Here is a 23,704-nt window from a genome sequence, read left to right on the forward strand (position 1 = left end):
ATAATAATAATAATAATAAAATAGCATCAGAAAATGCAAAGGAAAAATAGTACCTCTTAATTTTTTTTTTGAATTGTCAAGAGATAGTAAAACCAAAATGTAGCCACCAAGCTCCTATTCCCACAACTGAAGACCTAAAATTTAAATGACTTCAAACCATCTTCATCATTAGCTGGAAAGATACCACCCTATGTGTCCAGACAAATTCAGGGGGTATTCTCAATACAGGGAGAATGTCATACAGAAAACTTCTAACTAGTGTGCAAAAGGGGCTGGTGACCATGCTAAAGAATTGTTACATCAACGAAACAGCAGAAATGGAATCTGCTAAGGGAAAAAAAAGTATTTTGCTGGCTAGAGATGTAGCTCATTGGTAGAGCACTTGTCTGACACGTGCAAGACCCCTGGGTTCAATCTCCAGTTGTGAGGAGGGTTCCTAAGCTGATAAACTGAAAGTTATTTTAAAGAAAACTGGAAGAAACAACCTAACAGGCCCAACAGTGGCCATTTCTATTTGACCAAGCATTTCCTGAGGTTGAGAAGGAAGGGGTGTGTCATAGGGCCAGGGTTGGTGTGACTGCTCTTTGAGGCAAGTCATATCGACAAAAATAAGCAAGCAGTAAAGCTAGAAATGCTTTGTTTTCCATATTTTTCCATTTTATAGCACAAAGGCAGTGTGTTCAGTCCAGTTCAGAAAAGTGGTTCCAGGGGCTGGAGGAGGGGTGCTTTTTTAAGCCAACTCTTCAAAGAATCACTCCCATTTTCTTTGGGTGGTGGCTGTGGAGGAGGCCAGCCTGACATCCAAGGACTGTCCTCCTGCTGGGGTCTGATGGCTTCAGGATGGAGCCTGCCCTCAGATCCATGATACATGAACTCCTCTCTGCTCAAGTACATAGCACCACAGTGGTTTCATTTGGCCTCAAGCCTGCATTGCAGCTGTTTGTACTTATGTGAGGTATGGTGTATTTTGAAACAAAATGAACCAGATTTCCCCTACTGCCTATGTTAGTGCCTGGTACTGGGAAATGTTAACTCCTTCCCAGTCAGGCTACCAATGATTGCAGTACGCCCAGTCAGGTGGAGGAAGACCAATAAGAGACACCAGCACAATGCTGACACAGGCTGACCAAACAGGAAAGTCATTTCAAAGAGCAGATAAGCCACTGTTGCTGAGTTTTGACACTCAGCTACCTCCAGACAAACCTCAGCCAGGTCAGAGGAGGCTATTTTTTTTTAATCTTGAGTTAGGGTTGGAAAGATGGCTCAGAGGTTAAGAGCACTGACTGCTCTTGCAGAGGACCCGGGTTCGATTCCCAGCACCCACATGGTGGTTAACAACCATCTGTAGCTCCAGTTCCAGGGGATGTGACGCCTTCTTCTGACCTCCGTGGGCATTGAATGACATGGGTGCACTTACACATATGCAGGCAATGCATTCATACACACAAAATAAAAATAATAAAATATTTAAAATAAAATAAAATATAAAATTAAAAAAAAAAGAAATTCTATTTTATGTGTGAGCTTTCTGCTGTGTTTTTAATTTTAAGTGGGATACTCAGAGTAGAGTTGGGATTTCGGCTAGGAGGTAGGTAGCAAGGCCAGAAAGATTGAGTGTAAACTTAAACTCTGAGCTCTCTAGTAACTAAAGCAAGAGATAATAAGTTGCATATTCTTGAGGAAGGTAGAGAGAGACATGGAGAGACTATTTTCTTCTACTAAATCTTGGTAAGAGTTATCCTGTAGTACAAAATGCATCAAGGTATTACTATGGTAATATCTCTAGCAACCCTCAATGAATGCTCAAGAAAGAAAATACATGATTCTAAGATGATAGACTATATTCACAAAACTTAAACACAAAATAAAAAGACTTAATCATATTTAACTAGAGGTTTTGATTTAGTAGAACGTAGACATCTACAATTTTTTTAAATATTTTATTTTTCATTTTATGTATGATTGCATTGCCTGCATGTGTGTAAGTGCACCCATGTAGTTCAATGGCCAGAGATCAGAAGACGGTGTCAGATCCCGTGGAACTGGAGTTAAGGACAGTTGTTAACCTCCATGTGGTTGCTAGGAATTGAACCCGGGTCCTCTGCAAGAGCAGTTAGTGCTCTTAACTGCTGAGCCATCTCTCCAACCCCAACATCTGTCATTTTTAGTCACCTATATATTATGTGTGTGTGTGTGTGTGTGTCTCTATATATAATTTTGGGGGGTTTTTTTGAGACAGGTCTCACCATGCAGCCCTGACTGGCCTGGAACTCACTATGTAGACCAGGCTAGCCTCAAATTCAGAGTGATCCACCTGCCTCTGCCTCCTGAGACCTGGCTGGGATTAAAAGTGTGTGCCAGGCTGGAGAGATGGCTCAGCAGTTAAGAACACTGGTTGTTCTTGCAGAAGACCCAGGTTCGAATCCCAGCACCCACATGGCAGCTAACAGCTGTCTGTAACTCCAGTCCCAGGGGATCCAACAGTCTCTTCTGTCCTTCACGGGCATTGCACAACACGGGTGCAATTACCTACATGTAGCCGATATATGTATACATATAAAATAAAAATAAATAAAATTTTAAAAAAATAAGTGTGTGCCACCATGCCCTGCAAAGGTTTTATTTTATTATTTTTAATTATATGTATTTGTGTGTGTATGTGCACGTGACTGCAGATGCCTAAGAAGGCCAGAGGTGTTGGATCCCCTGGAGCTGGAGTTAAAGGCAGTTGTGAGCCACCTGATGTGGATGTGGGGAATAGAACTTGGATCCTCTGTGATAGCAGTACACAGTTTTAACCCCTGAACTATCTCTCCAACCCCCTAAAGTCTCCTTAAATAATTTTAATTCAAACCTTCAATTGCATGTCATTATTTGCCATCAGAGTTCTTTAAAGACACCTAATGGGAACAAATTACTATACTCAACATATATAGCTACGAGTGATCAAATAGGATACAAGGGAAAAACAGAGTAAGGTTTTCCATCAAATGTATAACACTGATTCCTGAACCCTATCCATGTCCTCCTGAGTCAGACTCCGGGTGAGAACCAAGAATCTATATTTTAACAAGTGCCCAAGGTGAGCCTATGTTGAAAGCCAGGTATACTAATGATTACATTGAACCAGTTCTCAAACTGTAGCATGCCATACCCAGAATTCACTGGAGTGCTGGCTATTGAGACACAGGTGGTTGGGCCTCACCTCCCTGGGTTCCTGATTCAGCAGGTCTGGTGTGGGCCCACAACCTGCATATACCCACAAGTTCCTAATGATGCTGGTACTATGGTCCTGAGACCACACTGGGAACCTCCCACAAGACTGTCCGTTTCATAGATCAGTGATCTCCACATGGCCTTGGATAGAACTGAAAGCAGCTAACTCCAGACTGAAGTCTTTGATAAGTGCCTGAAGTATCCAGTGTGGTAGTCTAAGAACAATTTCACGTAGTTTTGCTATCCAGCCTAAGAGACCAAGTTGGCATTTTCTTTCAAAAAACTTCAATCCAGATCGAGGGCTATTTCACCTGTTCAATTTTAAAAACTGGCAGAAATTTCTTAGAAAAGAACCTTTGAATTATTCAGTAAAAACTTTAGCTGAAATTCTATGAACCGGTAAGGCACAGACAGCTCTAAGTGCAGGCACTGCCCTTTATAAACCCTGGATGTTAAAAAAAAATTTTTTTTCCACTTTATGAAGCACCAAAGACCCGGGTTCAATTCCCAGCACCCACATGGCAACTACGAACCATCCTTAACTCCAGTTCCAGGGGAATCCGAAGCCCTCTTCTGATCTCCACGGCATTGCATGTCACGGTGCACTCACATACATGCAGCCAATACACTCATACACACAAAATAAAAATAATAAATAAAATATTAAAAAAAAAAACACTGATCAAAAGCAACTTGGGAAGGAAAAGGTTTATTTTGTTTACAGCACATCCATGATCAAGGGAGGCCAAGGCAGGAACACAGGGCAGGAACCCGGAGCACAGAAGACAACAACTTACTGGCCTGCTTCTCTGGCCTGTGCTCAGCCTGCTTTTTATACAAACCAGGACCACCTGCCCAGGGGTGGCACCACCCACAGTGGGCTGGGCCCTCCCACATCACTCAACAATCAAGAAAATGCCCCACAGACACGCCCACAGATCAATCCAATAGAGAAAATTCCTCAATTGAGAGTTCCTCTACCCAGGTGTGTCAAGTTGAAGGCTAAAGCTATCCAGCAGACACCAAACACTGTTATCCTCCCACTCTGTTGTACAAGTAGAACAAAGGGGCAAGAGCTCTCCAAGCTTCTTTTTTATACAGTCACTAAGCACAGCCATGAAGGTTCTGCCCTTTTGACCTAATCACCTCCCCAAAGCCCCTAATACTGTCTCCTAACTCTATTACCTTGGGGATTAGGATTTCAATATATGAATTCAGCGAATGAGGGAGGCACAAACATTAGTCCATGGCACCTCTACTTTCCCTTCTCTGACCAATTTCAGTTCTCCTCTAAATCAGTAAGCATAACAATCTATTAATTGGTCGATAGCCTCCTGAATATGGAAGAACCGAAGTCACCTTCTAAAAGAGCGAGGCATAGAAAGACTTCTAGGATGAGGAATGTCCTTGCCACTCGAGTCTGTCAGTACCGACTTGTAACTCCAGAACATGGGGACCCACTTTGATTAGAGGCTTTCTTTTGGAAACAGGATCAGAGTTTTCTGCTGTTTCAGTAGTCAGTCCCCAGAGCCTGCCGAGATGGTCGTGGAGCATCAACCTTCCCAGTGGTGCTGGCTGACCCCAAGCACACCAGAATAAGAGGGAGGGCCAAGTCCGCAACCCAGAAGGGGCTGCACCACTCCCACAGCCAAGAGCTCCACCGCCAGCAATGGAATATGGTTTTAATTCCAAAGTCTAGCCCTGTAATATCCAACATGATGGTCACTCACCTCTGTGAACAGTGCGAAAGTACTAGGACGCTGCTCACAAAAAAAAAAAAAAAAAAAAAAAAGAGTAATTACAGATGTACTGTTACATCTCAGTACGAATGGAAGTATTATCTCGCCTATGAAATGAAGTCACAGACAGTTCTGATATTCTGGAGTCCGAATTAAATCTAGTTTAAATGTACCAAAGAACAATGTAAACAGTAAAAGACTTTGTTACAATTTGTTGTTTATGTGTATTTGCTATTTTTCACCAATAGCTAAAAATCAAGCACACGGGCATGTGAGATGTTCTAAATAATTCTTGCTAAAAGGAATAAATTTTTGAACAAAAGTCATTTTGTTAATGTCAGAAGACAAAACAGGAATCCTATTATTGCCCTTACTATTCAACATAGTCCTGGACAATGCAGTTAATTCATTCAATAAGATAAGAACATAGTAAACTGGGGCTGGAGCGATGGCTCAGTGGTTAAGGGCACTGGCTGCTCTTGCAGAGGACCCAGGTTTGGTTCCCAGCACCCACATGGCAGGTAACAACCATTCTTAACTCCAGTTCCAGGGAATCTGACACCTTCTGACCTCCATGGGTATTGCATGACATAGGTGTGCTTACGTACTTGAGGCAATATACTCATACACACAAAAATAATAAATAAAATATTAGAAAAAGAACACAGCAACTTGCTTGTAAGGAGAACAGTCAAAGCCATCCTTATTTGCAATCAACATGACTATCTATTTTCAAAATCTGAGTGTCTACAACAAACGCAATTTTAAATTCCAAATGGAAATGTTCAGAACCAAATTATCTGTGAAAGTTAATATGGATTGTCAACTTGACCGGATCCAGAATCACCTAGAAGCTTGTCTAGAGATGCCATTGTAAGACTGCCCAGCTAGTCCAGTGAATCCACGTATGTGTGGATACTGCTTCTGTTCCTCTAGACAACCCTGACGAATGCATAATCAGACCCCAACATCACATCACACACAGAAATAACATCCTGGTGGCTTATAGGCCTCAGCATAATTCACTGACCTGGGATAACTCCAAGGTCCTGCATACCATGTTTGTCTTTTCCTTCCTTTTAGCTTCAATTCCTCTTTATTGGGGGAGGGGCAGTGATAGGGATTGAACATAGGGCCTTGGGCATGTTAGGTAAGCACTCTGTCACTGAGCTAACATCCCTACCCTAGCTTCATTCCTGAACTTTTGTACTACCATTCTGTGCTAAGACTCTTGTGTAGGGAAATTTCTAGATTATTTCTTGAAATGATACAGAAACAAGAAGTTAAAAACTTGATTGTGCTTGAAGACCTCTCTGACTCCTAGAACTAGAACTGGCCACTGGCTTCTGTCCACACCAAGAAAAGTCATAGAAAGCTCCCAATACATCAGTTTTTTTAAAGTCCATTTAGAACACAGTTTTGAAAATAAACTATATATACATCTTCTCAAAGAATATATGAATGAATCACTAAAATACAAGGGATAGAAACAAACACACAAAAATTCAGTCGAAGGAAGCCATCAGATACAGAGTGAGATTTAACCTTTTATAATTGCTCAACTTGTCTCAAAATTAAATAGCTTACATGAAAAATCACAGTGGTTAGTTAAAGTTTTATCTTAGAGCTTTCTTCTAGGTTAATAGTTCACTTTGTATAACATTGATATGTCAACTGATTAAAAATGATAACAAACCACTACAAGGGCATACAATTCCAGAGGCTGTTTTAATGTGGTCACTGATAAAACAACAGCCACTACAATAAATCTGTTTTGTTTATTATTTTAAAAGGAATGGGGGTTCTAACTATGTACTCGCCTCCTACACGTGCCTTCAGAAACCAGCTTTCATGAGAAACCATCTTGGTGTGTACGTTAATCTATGCATAAATGCATCACATAACATATATGTGTATACTAGCTTTATTGGGGCAAAATAACCATTTGATTTTATCAAACAGTATTCATGACATGCCAAAGTTCAACACAAAACCAGAAATATGACTCAATGTGGGAAAAGATTTCTGAAAGAACTTATCTTTTTAAAAATAGGGAAATAGGGAGCTAGAGAGATGGCTCAGTGGCTAAGAGCATTGCTCTTCAATTTCCAGCACTCACATGGCAGCTAACAACTCTCCATAACTCCAGTGCCAGGTGTCCATCCGACACTCTCTTCTGGCCTCTGTGGGTATCGCATGCATGTAGTGCACTTACATACATGGAGACAAAATACCCATACACATAAAATAAAATAAAATAAAATAAAATAAAATAAAATAAAATAATAAAATAAAATAAAATAAAATAAACAGCAAAATTTTTTAAATGGAGAAACTGTCCCATGATATAACTAACAAGGGAAGGCAGTGAGTCCAAGCATGCTACCAATGTCCATTGCTTTTTGAAAGCAGATGAGTAGGTATTAATCCTAAATGAAGATAAGGTAAACCAGGGAGCCAATGCCATAAATAGAGAAAGAGGTGTCCACCCAACATCAAAGCACTATGAGTGTAACTTCTCTCAAAAATAGGAAGGGTTAATTGGGATAGGAAACGGGAGGGCAGGGCAGAGGAGGGAGAATGGGGAGGGATAACTAACAGTAAAGGTCTTTAGAAAAATCCATATGGAAACCTACCACTATAGACGCCTCTTAAAATATATTCATATACTTTATAAAAAGATTAAAAGGAGTTACCTTATAACAGGGCGACATGCCCCTACTAGGCACTATAGTCTAGCAAAGAAAAAGCCCAGTGGCAGAGATGGTCTCCCTCTTTTGAAGCTGTTGACCAGGGGTCCCATAGACCCTCAAACAATACTGACCATTGCCCCTACGCTTGGTTACCCACCAGAACTGGATGGTAAGACTCTATTGCTGAAGACACTACAAAATGAGCTGTAGAACAAACAAGGAGAAATCAAGCTGGTGCCATCTTCAAAGCTTCATCTCTACTGGCTAGAGTTCACAGTGCTAGAAGGTGCATGCTACCAGAAGAGAAAAATTAATCATCAATCTTACCCCGCTGTGAATCCTGCATGCTTCAACAACAACCTGGCCCACTGATGCAACAGTGGCACAAATATGGGAGTAACCAACCACTTTCTACTTGGATTTAAGGTCTACTTAATAAGTAACTAATAGAAAGGATAAGTAAAGTGAATTAGTCTTTGGGATTCAGAGACTAAAGATGGGGGTGGTAATCGCAGAATGGTCAGAGTGACCCAAGTGCCAAGATGATGTGGTAAAGTCAAGAGTCTCCTCCTCCCCCAGGATCACCAACACAAAATGTAATGAAACAAGAATTAGGCAAAGAAGCAATAATGCAAAAGTAAAAACTTATTTACATTAGTTTTGACTACTGTTCCAACTGGTGTGTATTGTTCATAGAATGTTAGTATCAAAGTCAAAGTCACATTAATGATTTTAATATTCCAACAACTCAGACTTATGAGAAAACATCCAAATAATTGTTCCATTAAGGCATCATTCACCCAGGAAGCAGCTGCCGTCATTCTTTGTACCCATAAGCATTTGTGAAATATTGATCTCAATTAATCTTGACCTTCCCATGATAGTTACAATCATCAAATTTGACCAACATTGACATCACAAGAGATTTTTCCCATTCATCCTAATTTTCAATTCACCATATCTCATTTTCAACTAGTTTATTTCATTTAATTAGCCTCTCTTCTGAGACTTCAGCTTGGTTTTCTCCTCAGTCCCAGAATACACACATGTTCAAATTCCCTTTGAAAATGAAAAAGAAAAAGAAAAATGCTCCCTGGACCTCACCTTCTTTCTCATCCCCTGCTCCCTGCTACCTCCCCCACCCTCTGTTTCAAAGCCAAGAACAGTGAAGAAACCATGCTCATGGCTTTTACATTCTCGCATATGTACCACAGTGTGTGTTCCCACCCCAAAACCTTTGCAGAAAGACCATTTTCCTTTAAACAAGGACATTTCTCTGGCCTTATCTTACTTAACCCTTCAGTGGCATTGAATATTGCTAGTCAATCTGTTTTTCATGGGACTCATGGCACCATGCTTCCTTGATTCCTATTCAACTCTCTGATAGCTCTTTCTCAATCATTTTTGCAGGATTGTCCTCCTCCGAGAATCAGGAAGCGCTAATCCATCCCCCCACCCCCTAAATATGAATCCCCATGCCAGAACACAATCTAGTATTCCAACTGATCTGTATATCACCCAAGGATTGCAAATACAAAAATACCCCAAGTCTAACTTGGTATTTTCTTATACAGTAATGTATGTCATTAGATCTTGCCAACTCTACTTTTCAATAGATTCAAATCCATTCTCCCTCCCACCATGTCCACTGTAACTAAGTTCAGGTCACCTCCCTTAGACAATTGCAAGAATCTTTAGTTTCATTTTACTTCTTTTTAACCTTCCTCTCATTTTAACCTCCCATGAAGATCTGACATGAATGAGAGGCTACGGGAATCCTTTCTACTGTTAAGGATCAGGAGGGAGGAGGCAAACATCAGGTTCCTTGGCACACTCTGTAGGATGTCCTCCTAAATTGACCTTTACCTCATCCACTGTCTAGTCTTCCATTATTGACCAAGAAAACTGCTTGTAGTTCCTAGAAAACACCAAGATATGTCATGTATTTCCATGCTCTATTTTCCCTGCTTGGAACACCCTCTTCTACTCCCAATCCACAGAGTGAGCTCTGTTTTATCTTTCAATCCTCCAATGCCTGTCAAAGTCTCAGAAACTTCCTCCTTCTTCTCTGCACATTCACCCTCACCCTTGGCAGGGAGCCAGCTGTACCCTCTTGTATGCTGTCACCTTTGCACTTTGTACATGACTGACAACATTTATCACACTAACTCTATCATCCAGGAGGCAAACAATTGGACCTTGAACTTCTTGAAGGTGAAGACACATAAATAGCTCTTTTTTCTAAAGCTCAGTGAACCTGGCATGTCAACAGTGCTCTGTCAATGTTGCTAACAAGAAGTACAAAGGTGTGGGATCATTAGAGATGAAAGACGAATTGAACAGTTAATTTAACCCAAAGAACAACCGTTTAAACACAACTATTTCCTGGAATAATGGTGCACACCTGGAACCTGGCACTTAGGAGGCTGAGGTAGGAAGATTATGAGTTTGAGACCAACCTGGGCTACATCTCCAGTTCCAGGCCAGCCTGAACTACGTAGTGGGATTCTGTCTCAAAATTTAAAAGTAAATAAAGCAACAACAAAAACAACCCGCAACTATTTCCTCCCTAGGGAGTTAACATTCATTCATACACTCAAAAGGCCACATCACACAAGAAACAAAAGTTATGTCAGCATACACACACACACACACACACACACACACACACACACACACACAAAATCCCTCAAATAACCTGGTTTTATCCAAATCATACCTCCAAGTAGGTACACAGGCAAGCAACTTAAAGCATGCAACATCAAATAAACCTTTACATCACATAAATAAATATTCTGTGCACTAAAATTAGGTATGAAAAATAAAGTCCTAAGAGATCTAAAAAAAATAAAACGTTTATATAATCTTGAAGGAATCTGTTTTACCATCAGGCCAAAGCAAAACCTCATAAAAGAAAGGGTTAGCAAAGGTAACCACCCAAACATTAAAGCTCATTTATATTTAAGATAGAAAAAGGGAAGCTGGAGAGATGGCTCGGCAGTTAAGAATACTGGTTGTTGTTATGGAAGACCCAGGTTCGAATCCCAGCACCCACATGGCAGCTAACAGTCCATAACTCCAGTTCTAGGGGCTCCAACAGCCTCTTCTGTCCTCTGTGGGCATTGCACAACATGGGTACACTTACCTACACGCAGGCATAACACTCACACACATCGTTGGTTTTGATGACTCTTCTGTAGGCTGACTTGTTTCCAAATGTTTTGTGTTCTTCCTGCCCCCCCCCACCGCCCTCCACTGCCCTCTTTCTCCCCAGTCCATGTGAGCTTATGTTTCTTTTTCTCTGGGTATTGAGATCTTAAGTCTAACCAGTTTGCTTCAGTCCATGGCCCCAACAGTTTATATGCTTTGAGCTTTTTGTTGCCAAATAAATCATATTAATTTAGGCCTCTGATTTATTAGTAGCTGATGTCTGCCTACAAATTCTCAGGGAAGATTCTTTCTGACCTTAATCCAAGTCCAAGGGAGTCAAATGTCTGTGCCCTCCCCCGTGAAGGGGGAAAATACGCGCCATATTTTCTCCCTGCTTTGCCTGTTTCCACCTCAGCTTTTTGTAGGCATCTTTGATCTGATTTCTACTGTCCTGATTTCTGCCTGTAAAGAGCAAAACTCCAAGTTACATGGGACTGGGATGCACTCCTTAACCGACTGGGATGCTCACGTTGGCCACACGCAGCGCTCTTCTGGCTCAGCTGTCAACATGTTTCCGTTCTTTACCAACTTGTTAGTTTTATCAACTTAGACGAAAATTGCACAGGTTCATTTGTTTGTGTGTGCACTGACACACCTGGCAGTTCGGATACTTTCACACTGGGAGGATCTTCAGCATATTTGACCCTTAGGATTCCTGGAAAAGAAGTCTACACTGTGACCTTTTTGTCTTTCTGAGACAGCATCTCTCTGTAGCCCCAGCTGGCCTGGAACTCACTGTGCAGACCTGGCTGGCCTCCATCTCACAGAGATCCACCTGCCTCCGTCTCCTAAGTGCTGGGATTGAAGGTGTGCGTCACCACACCCAGCTACATTGTGACTTTTTAAATAATAGGACATATCTCATCCATGAGATAATTTTTATTTATTCAAATAAATTTCTTCCTTTAATTGCTTTCCATCTCACTGTCACAGTTTTGCACTGATGCCCTCATACAGACATGTCAGTGTACACTGCTGATTATCTCCCCACAGTAAATAACTTGAAGTAGAATTGGTAGGTCAAAGGGTATGCTTGACTGATTCCTGACAGATAATGCCAGAATCAGCCTGAAAGAAGAGAAAACTGGACCATACTGACTCTTTTTTTAAAAAATATTTATTTGTTTGTATTTTATATGTATGAGTGTTTTGTCTGCATGTATGTAAGTGTACCAGCTGCATACAATACTTGTGGGGGTCAGGCATCAGACTTTGGACTTTATATGAATAGCTTTTTTACTTGCTTGCTTTTTTTTTCTTCTGTTGGGAGCTGAACCCACGAACTCAATATGCTATGCAAAAGTTCTACCTCTGAGCTATACACCTAGACCCACACATTACATTTTTAATAGAAAAATTCATTTTTAGAATAACTTTTAAAAAATAATTCTGAGCACAACTGAGTGAACAAAGGGATATATACCAAAAACGTTAACAGTTAATATCTCTAGTTTGTGAAAATTTGGATTATGTTTTTGCCTATAGTTTTCAACAAATGAACAAATTATACATATAAATACAGTGGGGAAGAACATTTGTAATATTAACTACATTTTACTACAGATGTTAAGACATCAAATTACTTATAATTTTTGTAATTTGTCATGCTCTCTTTTTAATTTTTATTTGTTTTTATTTTATGTGTATGAGTGTTATGCCTGCATGTGTGTAAGTGTACCTGTGTTGTGTGTGCAAAGCTCTCGGAGGACAGAAGAAGGCGTCAGATCCCCTGGAGCTGGAGTTACAGATGGCTGTCACCCACCACATGGATGCTAGGGTTCAAATCCAGGTCTTCCACAAGAACAGTCAGTGCTCTAACTGCTTAGCCATCTCTTCAGCCCCATTTTGGTCACATTATCTTCATTGTATAGTTTAGATTTTATACATTTTTATTTAGGGAAAAGTGTGTGTGTGTGTGTGTGTGTGTGTGTGTGTGTGTATGTATGCATGCATTGTGCAAGATAATCTCATTTTAAGCAATGGAAACTGAAAGCAATTGTTGCTGTATATCCACACACTTAGACACAATGTTTTCAGAGACTTACAGAATTATGGGCAAACATTTCCTGTAAGTGTTAGAATTTTAAAACACAGAACAGAATGCATGCAGATCTCATAAAAAGCCTGCTGGCAGTAGCATGCTGGCAGTGGCTGTCCCTGGTGTCTGAGTTTCCTCCTTCCATCAGTGTCTAGGGAAGGAGAGAACAAGGGAGCTGGTCAGGGTTTCCTGACGCTAACACACATCTGGCCTCAATTTTGACTCTTGGGAACCAGAGCAGTGGAAGCAAGAGGACCAGGAAAACAAGGTAGGAGCTAAAACCACCTGACTTAAGGCACACATTAAAATTCACAGTCACTGGCAATCACAGAGGCAAAGTCAACACTTTCCAAGGCCTTTCAAGATAAGGCAAAAGAACCAATTCCACCAAGAAAAATGGGGGGCAGCGCTGACAATGTTTGCCCATGGTTTCTCTTCTTAATGACATCAAAACCCACATCAGAGATAGAAATTTTTTTTGTATACTCTTTGAACTTTCTGGAAACCACAGATTTTAATCACCAATTTAGTCGGGAATAAAAACTCAGATCGTAGGTAGGCAACACACTTTCATGTGACTTTAAATACACATTATTAGCTCATGACAGGAAAACCTTGAGCTCACACAAAATATCATGACTTTCCCACTTCTTCCAGAAACATGCTTTGGAAGGCTCTAGTCAAAGAACCAGAGTACCAAAATTCAGAAGCAAACTCTAGCGTCCCTCTAGTCTTTAAAGGAATGACTGCATTGCTTTTTCCAAATTCACATTAGACACAGCATAGACCAGAGACCAGCTCATCAAAGATAGTTCAAAAGCATGTTGTCACTCTTAGAAACATTACAACCAAGACTCGGGGGCATCTGCTCCTGCAAATAATAAACTTCAAAGACAATGCGCAACTCTCCTGGTATTTATCATGTGTGTGTACTGGGTGTGTCTATGTTTGGTTTGAATTATCAGTTGACTGACTGTAGTTTGACTACTCTTATTTCAGCCTTAGTTTCTGTGGTGTATTCTAACAGTATATTATGAATGGTGTTTATAAAGTTTCATATGGCATCTCCAAGGCTTTAATTCCCTCAGAATATCTGTTATGGAGTATATGATGAATCCTTCCATAACAGGAAGCTCACAACTTTCCCAGACCAGCTGAGAAGGCCTCAAACAATTCATGGAACACAAAGTCTCTCTTAAATATAGTTCAAATCATCCTGAATAAAAAGTCTATCAAGGTGGGCTAGGTATGTAGCTCAGTGATATGGTACTTGTCTATCATGTCCAAGCCCCAGGCTCAATCACCAGCACTACATAAAATATAAATTAAAAAGTTCAACAAAGGCACTTAGCTGCTTTCCTGCAAACAAACTGAATCCATCAAGCACTTCAGATTTATCAGGCAATGAAGGCAAACATGGGATGACTTCTTCTTTCTCTCCTCTTCCTCACAGTCCCTACCTCTGTTCCACAGATCCTTCCAACCCTGTTCCACTCTCACAAAGAACTCTACAATTTACTCATTCTATTCTTAAAGACAGATACCCAAAATAGACCTTGAAGACTGTGAAACCAGCCTCTCACTTGCTCTCATTTTAGTTCCCAAACTTGAGGTGTTTAAAGGACACACTATAATGAAACTATTTCAGTTAGATCCAACTTTAAAAAGTGTGGTTACCATAAGATGGAAGATGATAAAACTTGAATTCACCAATTCTGTTGTTTTTCAAAGAAAATATGATTCATGAGTAGTTTGTTAAAAAGTGCATTTTCTTAGATCCTTTCCAGGTTGTTTGAATCAGAACCCATCTGAGGAGACCTGACTCAGTGTTTTAAATACATAGTTCTCTGAAGATTCTGGTAGTGAAATTTAACAAGGTGCTTGCCACATAAGCATGAGGACCTGAGTTCAGATCCCCAGCATCCACATAAAATGTCAGGCATGGTGGAACTTGTCTGTGTAGAGGTGGGAGTGTGCTTGAAACTCACTGGATCACCAGTCTAGATGAATCAGTGAGCTCCAGTTTCAGTGAAAACATAAAAATAAAAAAATTTGTCTGAAAAAGAAAAAATGAGGCTGGAAAGATGGATCATGGGTTTGGAGCACTTGCTGCTCTTGGACAGGACCAGAGTTTGTTTCCAAGCACCCATATCAGGTGGCGCATAACCACCAGTAACACCAGCTTCAGGGGATCTGAGACCCTCTTCTGGTCTCTGAAGTCACCTTTTCTTACCATGTACATACACACTCACAGATACACACACATATACATAATTAAAAACAAAATAGATTTAAATACAAAAAAACTAAGATAAAGAGTGATAAAAGATACCTGATGTCAACCTCTGGCTTCTAAACACATGGACACACATGTGCATGCGTACCTGCACACACACATGTAAACACACTCGAGCATGTACACACGTTCTAAAAAAGAGATGAGAACCAATGCCTTGCCTGTTACTCAGCAAATTATTATTACTCAGCAATACATACATACTCATGTACTCAGGAATAGTCAACCACTTGTCAGTCCACAAAGCGGGAAGGAAGTGATTAGAACAATCTGTGCTTCCAGCTGACGGTACAGCTGAGAGTGCAAAGCTCTGGCAATCACAGACTTCATTTCCAACCCAAACTTGTCCTCCAAACCAGGGCTACTCAAATTTCTCCACTCATGATCCCCAGTATGTAGATATATAAAATAGATATGAAAATCAAACAAAAATCATGAAGAAATTTATTTTAAAACAATTATTTGGTATACAATTAATGTTAACAATTATTAGAGATTAGACAAATTTGAATACTAGAGAGATGGGTGTATTTATTTTTACATAAAGAATTGGATGTTCACTGAATATTTGACACTATGACACTACAGAACACACAGTATCAGGCCGGGCGTGGTGGCGCACACCTGTAGTCCCACCACTTGGGAGGCAGAGGCAGGCGGATCTCTGTTAGTTCCAGGCCAGCCTAATCTACTTAGTGAATTCCAGGACAGCTGGGGCTACAGGGAGACCCCGTTTCAAAAAAAACCAAAAAAAAAAAAAAGAAATATTGTATCTATACACATATATATGTACATGTATAAACATAAAACGTACAAGAACTTGATAACTCCAGATAAAAGAATATTATATTATAGGTTAGATTCTCCAGAACAGCTGCTCAGGCAGAATTTGGGGTATAAAATATTACTGGGGTTTAAATTAGTGAATGGAAGAGAGCGAATATACAAGGAAAGAGCTGAATTGCAACAAAACTACTCCAGGTTGCTCTGGCCCTGCAGAACCGTCTGAAATAGCTGGGCACTCACTCTCCTGCATCAGGGACAGGGTGGGAAGAACATCAAGCCCCAATAGACTATAAGATAAAGGGGAGTTATAATGGAGGTAAAAAAAACAGAACGCACAATATCGTCACCATTTTTCAGAGTTGAAGGGCATTTTTATTTTATAATTGTCAATACTGAGAACACTGAATAAATACATAGTATAAAATGTTGAAGTATGCTTAGAGCCATTTCAGAAACTGTTGGAAAGTCTTTTCCAATCCCAAGCCAAAATTTATTGAATAACTTTTTGTGAAACTCAAGTCAGCAATTTTTAAAAATCAAACACTCAAAAACAATAGAATGCAAAGATATATTAATTTGATACTTACATACTGAGGAATGAAAGTAGGAAAATATTAAAAATCTTTGTTCTCCATGATTAAGCCATTATATTTCTGTAAGAACAGAACATTCTACACGTACAGTAAAACACTGCCATTCACGACACACCTTAGTCTCAAGTCTAAGTCAAGATGTTTCAGGGAGCCTAGTTGGCATCATGAGGCACACCAGCATGTACAATGCAAAGTGTGTGTATGGTGTGTTCAGAGCCCAGGTGGCAGTGAAGGCACATGATGCAAACATTTCCAGAATCACCTGGGATTCATCATGTATTTGATTTTAAATTCTTTTTGGTTGTTGTAAGTTCAGAAGCTTTTTACTGAGCTAATTTTTTTTGCAGTCTTTCCACATTCAATCATGTGATCTCATGCAGAGCCATGACCCATTGTTTCAGAAGCTGGGCAAAGAAGACGGATCTTGGATGTGGTAGGATGAGGGCAGGGGCAGTGAATGATGGGGCTGAACTACTGGAAATAAACCACCTAATGTGCTTGTTCTCCCACACATGATACTTTCACTGGGTGATAATAAAAAAAAACTGAGAAACTAATCTAGAGGAATTTTTTAAGAGAGACAGAGGAAAGAGAGGGGAGAGGAAAAAGGGGTTAAGAAACCTCCGGCTACGGAACAGAGAATTCCTCCCACTGAACAGGGCAAGCCAGTGGATTGATTCTGCAGCTTTATGAAAGTTCTAGAATGTCACTCTTAAAAGTTCAGCTTTTGAGTTTTCTTGCTATCGATTCTAAGCTCTGTATGACTGATAGAACACTTCCCCCAAATAAGCAAGCTCAAAAGCAAAGTAGTTGAAATCTGCATTTGCAGCAACAAAAACAATTTCAAAAACCCTGAAGGTCATTTTTCTATATTCCAGGAAAGAACTAACTTTACTTCCTTCCAAAATGAGAAGACATTCTAACATAAATGCAAAATGTATTCATAGGACCCTTTCTGATTTGGGGGTCTGAGCTTTAAAAATCACTTTGGAGCTGGAGAGCTGGCTCAGCAATTAGGAACACTTGCTACTCCTGTAGAGACCCCGGTTCAGTTCCCATCACCCACAATGGTCTGTAACTCCAGTCCCAAAGGATCTGACGCCCTCTTCTGACCTCTTCAAACACTGCCTGCATATAGTACACACACATACATGCAGGCCAACACTCATATGCATAAGCAAAAATAAATAAATCTTTAAAAGCAGAAACTGCACTTTACTCCAGTTCCAAATACAGATACAAACTTCAGACAGAACATCCGACCACAAAACTCATTCTGAAACTGTCCAGGACCAGCCACTCCACAAGAGGTTAAATGCCAAACCCCAAATGGCAAATGTAATAACCATGACCCTAAACATGTGGTAAAAGATGAATCTAATTAATGTTACCTTAAAAAGACCTTAAGCAACTCTTCTCCTTCCTGCCCTAATTGCCCACTTCAGGCCTCAGAAGCCAGCTGTGGTAGAAACAGCGATGGACAGGAAAAACGCTGACCATTGTGTTCCTTGACCCTAAGTGAACCTGTAGAAACATGCATTAATGGATCCCAAGGCATTTACAGAGGCTGTAATCTGTCAAACATTTACAATTACAAGAGGATCAATAAAAATGAGATTATTGAATGGTTCTTTTCCAGACTGCTTTACTCTTGTGATTCAAAAAAAAAAAAATGTTGGAGGGAAAGAGAAAGCAGTGACCCCAAGATGATACCCTAAGACTGGAAAGAACTTTCTAAGCTGTCTAGTAAGTCCCCCACCTTTTTTCCTTCCTCTCTCTAAATACCTCAGTCATCAAGCAAGTAGCTATTGAGGGCAATTTCAACAGCCAACAATTTGTCTTTTCAGTAATTTCCTCAAGTAACTATTCAGCTAGCCCCTCATCACCCAGAATTGTCCATTTCAAAATCCCCTTTCTAACTAGAACTGTGTGTCATGCAGCTTCCTGCATTCACTGCCACTGCCCAAGGACACTGAATCACCTGGCTTTCCAATCCCTCCATGTTCTACCCTCCTATCCAACCTCATCTCCCAATGTCCAGCCTAAACACAAGGTCAGTCCTTAAGCTCCCTCACAGCAGCCTGCTGCCTCCCATTGCCTTCCATCCAGTCTGCCCTTTGACATTCATCCCAGTGAAACCCCAAGGTGACTGCTCTGCTCTCATTCACAACCATGAGGGGTCCCATGGAGGAAACCAAAGACAAGTTAAGGCTGCCCCTATGAATCAATGCATTCCAATCTCAGCTGAACCCGTAACAGCAGTCACTAAAGCTTCCATTTCTCTCTGCTCTCGCCATTCCTCACATCACCCTCCTTCAAGAAAACCCCCAGTTTGAAGACCCATGGTGGAGGAAGTAGTGGACGTCAAGCAAGAAGCTCCACGACACCTCACCCCACCCCTCCTTTACTGCTATCATTCACTACTTTAATGATTTGGGCCATTCTTCCAGATCTCCTCTCCAGCTCCATTCCTCACATCACCCTCCTTCAAGAAAACCCCCAGTTTGAAGACCCGTGGTGGAGGAAGTAGTGGACATCAAGCAAGAAGCTCCACGACACCTCACCCCACCCCTCCTTTACTGCATCATTCACTACTTTAATGATTTGGGCCATTCTTCCAGATCTCCTCTCCAGCATGTGTACCACACACATCTGAGACCAATCTTCCCAACCTTGGACATACATTAGAATTGCCTGGTGCTGCCCCACCCTCTCTCAAAAGGTCTGATGGTCAAATAGGCTGAAATAGGCCTCCCACATGTCCCATTTCAAAAACCCACCACCAGGTGATTTATAAAGTAGTCAAAGGTTGGCTATTACTGGCCAGGACAGCCTGACCACTCCTATAATGTAAATACCGAATCTGGAGGTCTGTTCTGTGCTGTGTTCTTATATAACTAATGCATTCTAAAACTGTCCAGTTTATTCCCTAAAGACTACAAACAACATGGACCAAACTCTTCATCCTCCCTGTGAGGGGCTGAAATATACCTTTGTACGTTGCTTTCCTAATTTCTAGTACCTTACAATGTCACTATTTTCTGATAAAGGCCCTTTACAAGGATGATTACATTAAAAACAAGATCATTAGGATGTGCTCTAGTCCAATCTGTTACCCTTAAAAGGAAAGGAAATTTGAGTTCAGGCATTTACAAAGGAAAGGCCATGTTCGGGCTGGAGAGATGGCTCAGTGGTTAAAAGTACTGACTGCTCTTGCAAAGGACCCAGGTTCTATTCTCAGCACCCACATGGCAGCCAACAACCATTCATATCTCAAATTCCAGGGGATTCAACATGTCTCTTCTGATGACATGGATGCACTTTATACATGCAGACAATACACTCATATACATAAAAATAAAAAGTAATAAAATAAAATTTTTAAAAAGGGAAAGGCCATATAAAGACTCACGGGAAAGAAAGTCAACTACAAGGCAAAGGAGAGAGTCCTTCAAAGAAGTCAGCTCTGCCTACAATCTGATCTGTCTGCCAGCCTCCAGAATTGTGAGAAAAGACGTTGTTACTTGAGCCACTCTGTCTGTGGGACTGTACGGCTGCTCTAGCAAGTCAACATGAGTGCCATGTCCTTGCTGTGCCATACATTACCATTACCTCTCTGTTTCTCCCTTACCATACTGACTCTATCAGTAGGCTGAATCAATTCTTCCTCCTAAACTCCTTTTCTGTTATATTTCCTTCAAACTTACTCTCACTGACTTGATTCAAGCTCTTAATTATCTCCCTTAAGATATTCCAGCCCTTAAGATATTCAGTCCTCTAGGAATCTTGACCTCATAAAAGTAGAGTAGCAGTTACCCAAGGTTGGGAGGTCTAGGAGGGCAGGAATGGGGAGTTGCTGATCAAAGTTTCAGGCAGACAGCGGGGAGAGGTTTGAGATCTACTGCAAAGAAGGGTAACCATAGTCAATCACAGTGGATTATAGATTTCAAAATAAGAGAGTAAATTTCAAATGTCTCATAAAGAAGATAAGTAATTGAGGTGATGGATTTGCTAACTGCTTTGACTTAATCCACAGTATATATATATATATATATATATATGCATATCCCAAAATATAATCTGTCAATCAATAATATTAGAATAGAATGTATATAATCATCTTAATATAAGCAGGAAAAGGTTATAAAAAAATCCATTCCACTACACCCCGCCCCCATTGTTTGAGTGGCTTCCAGGTTGCTACCTGGGTGGTATCAGCAGAGCCCTTCCTCAATTCCGGACCTACAGTACAATGAAAGATGCTAGCAAATTGCTAATTTAATTTTGAGTTACAACAGCAACAGGTAACAGATAATATGGATGTCTCTCAAGATAACTATAGGTAATTCCTTTCAATTGACTGAATTTTTCAGTATTGATCGTATGCACTTATCATTTATGTAACAAAGACAACTTCATAGCACTGAGATCTCACCTTTCTCTTCATCTGTGTATCTTTAACAATGTAGGGCCAATGGAATGGCTCAGTGGGTAAAAGCAGTTGCCCCAGGGCTAGAGAGATGGCTCAGTGGTTAAGAACACTGGCTGTTCTTGCAGAAGACCCGGTTCGATTCCCAGCACACACATGGCAGCTAACAACTGTCTGCAACTCCAGTTCCAGGGGATCCAACAGCCTCTTCTGTCCTCCACAGGCATTGAACGACATGGGTGCACTTACATACATGCAGGCAATACAGGCATACACATAAAATAAAAATAATAAATTAAATATTTTTAAAAGCATTTGCCCCTCAAGCCTGATAATTTGAGTTTGTTTCCTAGACCCCACATTAAAAAGCTAGACAATGGGGATGGGGGAGAGGCTGGAGAAATGGTTCAGCAGTAAAGACCACTTGCTGCTCTTGCAGAGGGCCTGGGTTCAGTTCCCAGAACCCACAGGGCAATTCCCAACCATCCATAATGGCAGTTCCAGAGGATCCAACACCCATTTCTGGCCTCCTCAGGCATTGCACACATAGGCTGCACGTATATACCTGCATACAAAACACTCATACAAATAAAATAAGATAAAATAAAATAAACCTTTTTTTTTTTTCAAAGTCAGGTGCAGTGGTACCTATCTGTAATCTCAGCACCCCTCTCTCAAGATGGGAAGGTGGATGCAGGAGAATTTCCCAGAAGCTTGAGGGCCAATTAGTCTGGCGCATGCAGCACTAACCTGGAGAACACAGCATGGCAGAAACAAGAGAGCTCATGCCTCAACAAGGGGAAAGGAAGGAACAAACTCCCAAAGTTGTCCTCTGATCTTCACTTGTACTCCATGGCACATTCACACAAACACATCACATTCATACACAGTAATAATAACAATTAAAGGGGCTGGAGAGATGGCTCAGTGATTAAGAACACTGGCTGTTCTGCAGAAGACCCAGGTTCGAATCCCAGCACCCACATGGAAGCTAACAACTGTCCATAACTCCAGTTCCAGGGGATCTGACAGCCTCTTCTGTCCTCCGCGGGCATTGCACAACATAGGTGCTCTTACCTACATGCAGACAATACATGCATATGCATAAAACAAAAATAATAAACAAAATATTTTTAAATAATAACAATTAAAAATAATTTTTAAAACAAAAACTTTATGAATATATAATTTTTATGCTTGTAAAACTACTTACAGAAGAAATGCTTTTACCAAATTTTAAACAAGATATTCTAATTCCTTCTACCTGCAACCACCTCTCTGGGCTGGATAGAAAACATTCTTGAAGTGGAAATCCAGCATGGCAGTGCCATTTTATAAACCGGCCCATGGTTACCCACTACTGCAAATCCACCCTCATCCAGCACAGCTTGCCGTGTCCTTCGGCCTCTTCCTGCTCAGCTATAACCCACCTTGCTTGCTGAGCACTGGTTCTACCCAGAATTCTAACATGCAACGCTGGCCTGCACAATCATCTTTGCACACGACCTTATCTCTCCCTAGATACTCCTTCTTTGTCCAAATTCTATGCCTGAAAAAAATGCCTATTCATCCTTCCAGTTCCAGCCCTGGAATGGCTTCTCAGCCACACTGTCTCTTCTATGATGTCCCTGAAATTTAGACATCCTTCACATTTTATACTATGACCAGACACTGTCAGGTGTCAGAAACACAAATACAGAGACCAACCAGGTACAATAAATGCATGAAGCGCCTAGTGAAAATCTTAAACTGGAGTGACGTAGAAATCTTGCTTGCACTAGGACCCATTGTAAAGCCTGCCTGTCCACATGGGGACAGGTTCACTTAACACATAGACTATCAGTTTTTGAAAACTGCCTGAAGACATAGATTGTCAGCACCTTGAGCTGGGGATGCAGCTCAGTTAGGAGCCTGCTTGCCTAGAATGCAGGAAGCCCTAGACTTGACCCCCCAGCACCTCGTAAACCAGGGTGGTGATATATGCTTGTAATATATACAAGCACTCAGGTGATAGAGGCAGAAGGATCAGGAGTTCGAAGTGATCCTCTGCTATTTGGTTATGTCTAGGACAGCTGGAGCTAGAGAACTGTCTCAGAAATAGGAAAAGAAGTGGGATTTTGATTTGTCTTCCTTCTACTCTTTGAAATGAAAAGACACCTAAATAGGTCAGTATTCCCATAGCCCAAGTACCTGTGGTCACTGGCTGATACTCATTGACACTGTTCTCAGTGAAGCTGGTACTAAGTGCACACAGATCCACATAGAACTTGGCTACAAGGAAAGGACGCAGTATTAAAGTGTACGAGTTTAAACTTGCTGACGTTCAGCAATTACCAAAAGTATGCTTTTGTGTGCAGCAGTATTTATAGGCGATATCCTGAAAGTTACTAGCCCATCATTCCACAAGGAATGTGGAATGCACCATGTCTCCCTCAGACTAACCCAGCAGAGCTACTTGTCTGAACTGTCTCCCTTTGGCTCACAGAACTGCTTTCCTAAGATAAGCTTTGGCTCTATGCCATAGACCTATTCTAAACAGCACAGTTTTTTTCAAAACTCTATTGTAAAGATTATGTCTAGAGCCAAATAGTGGCTCATGTCTGTAATCCCAGCCTTTGGGAAGCTGAATCAGGAGAAATGCTGTGTGTTTGAGGCCAGTCTGGGCTACTGTGTAAGGCCTTGTCAATAATAATAATAATAATAA

The 23,704-nt window shown here is 40.8% G+C and overlaps 1 protein-coding gene across 4 annotated transcripts in view; it reads right to left on the reverse strand.

Annotated features, from left to right (window-relative positions):
* The window catches only part of Lpar1 (lysophosphatidic acid receptor 1), a 161,379-nt gene that overhangs the window by 113,882 nt on the left and 23,793 nt on the right, over positions 1-23,704 (reverse strand). The window lies entirely within an intron of this gene.

Source organism: Nannospalax galili, unplaced genomic scaffold, assembly GCF_000622305.1.
Source record: "Nannospalax galili isolate Female #2095 unplaced genomic scaffold, S.galili_v1.0 scaffold1255, whole genome shotgun sequence".
In the NCBI taxonomy this organism is placed as follows: Eukaryota; Metazoa; Chordata; class Mammalia; order Rodentia; family Spalacidae; genus Nannospalax; species Nannospalax galili.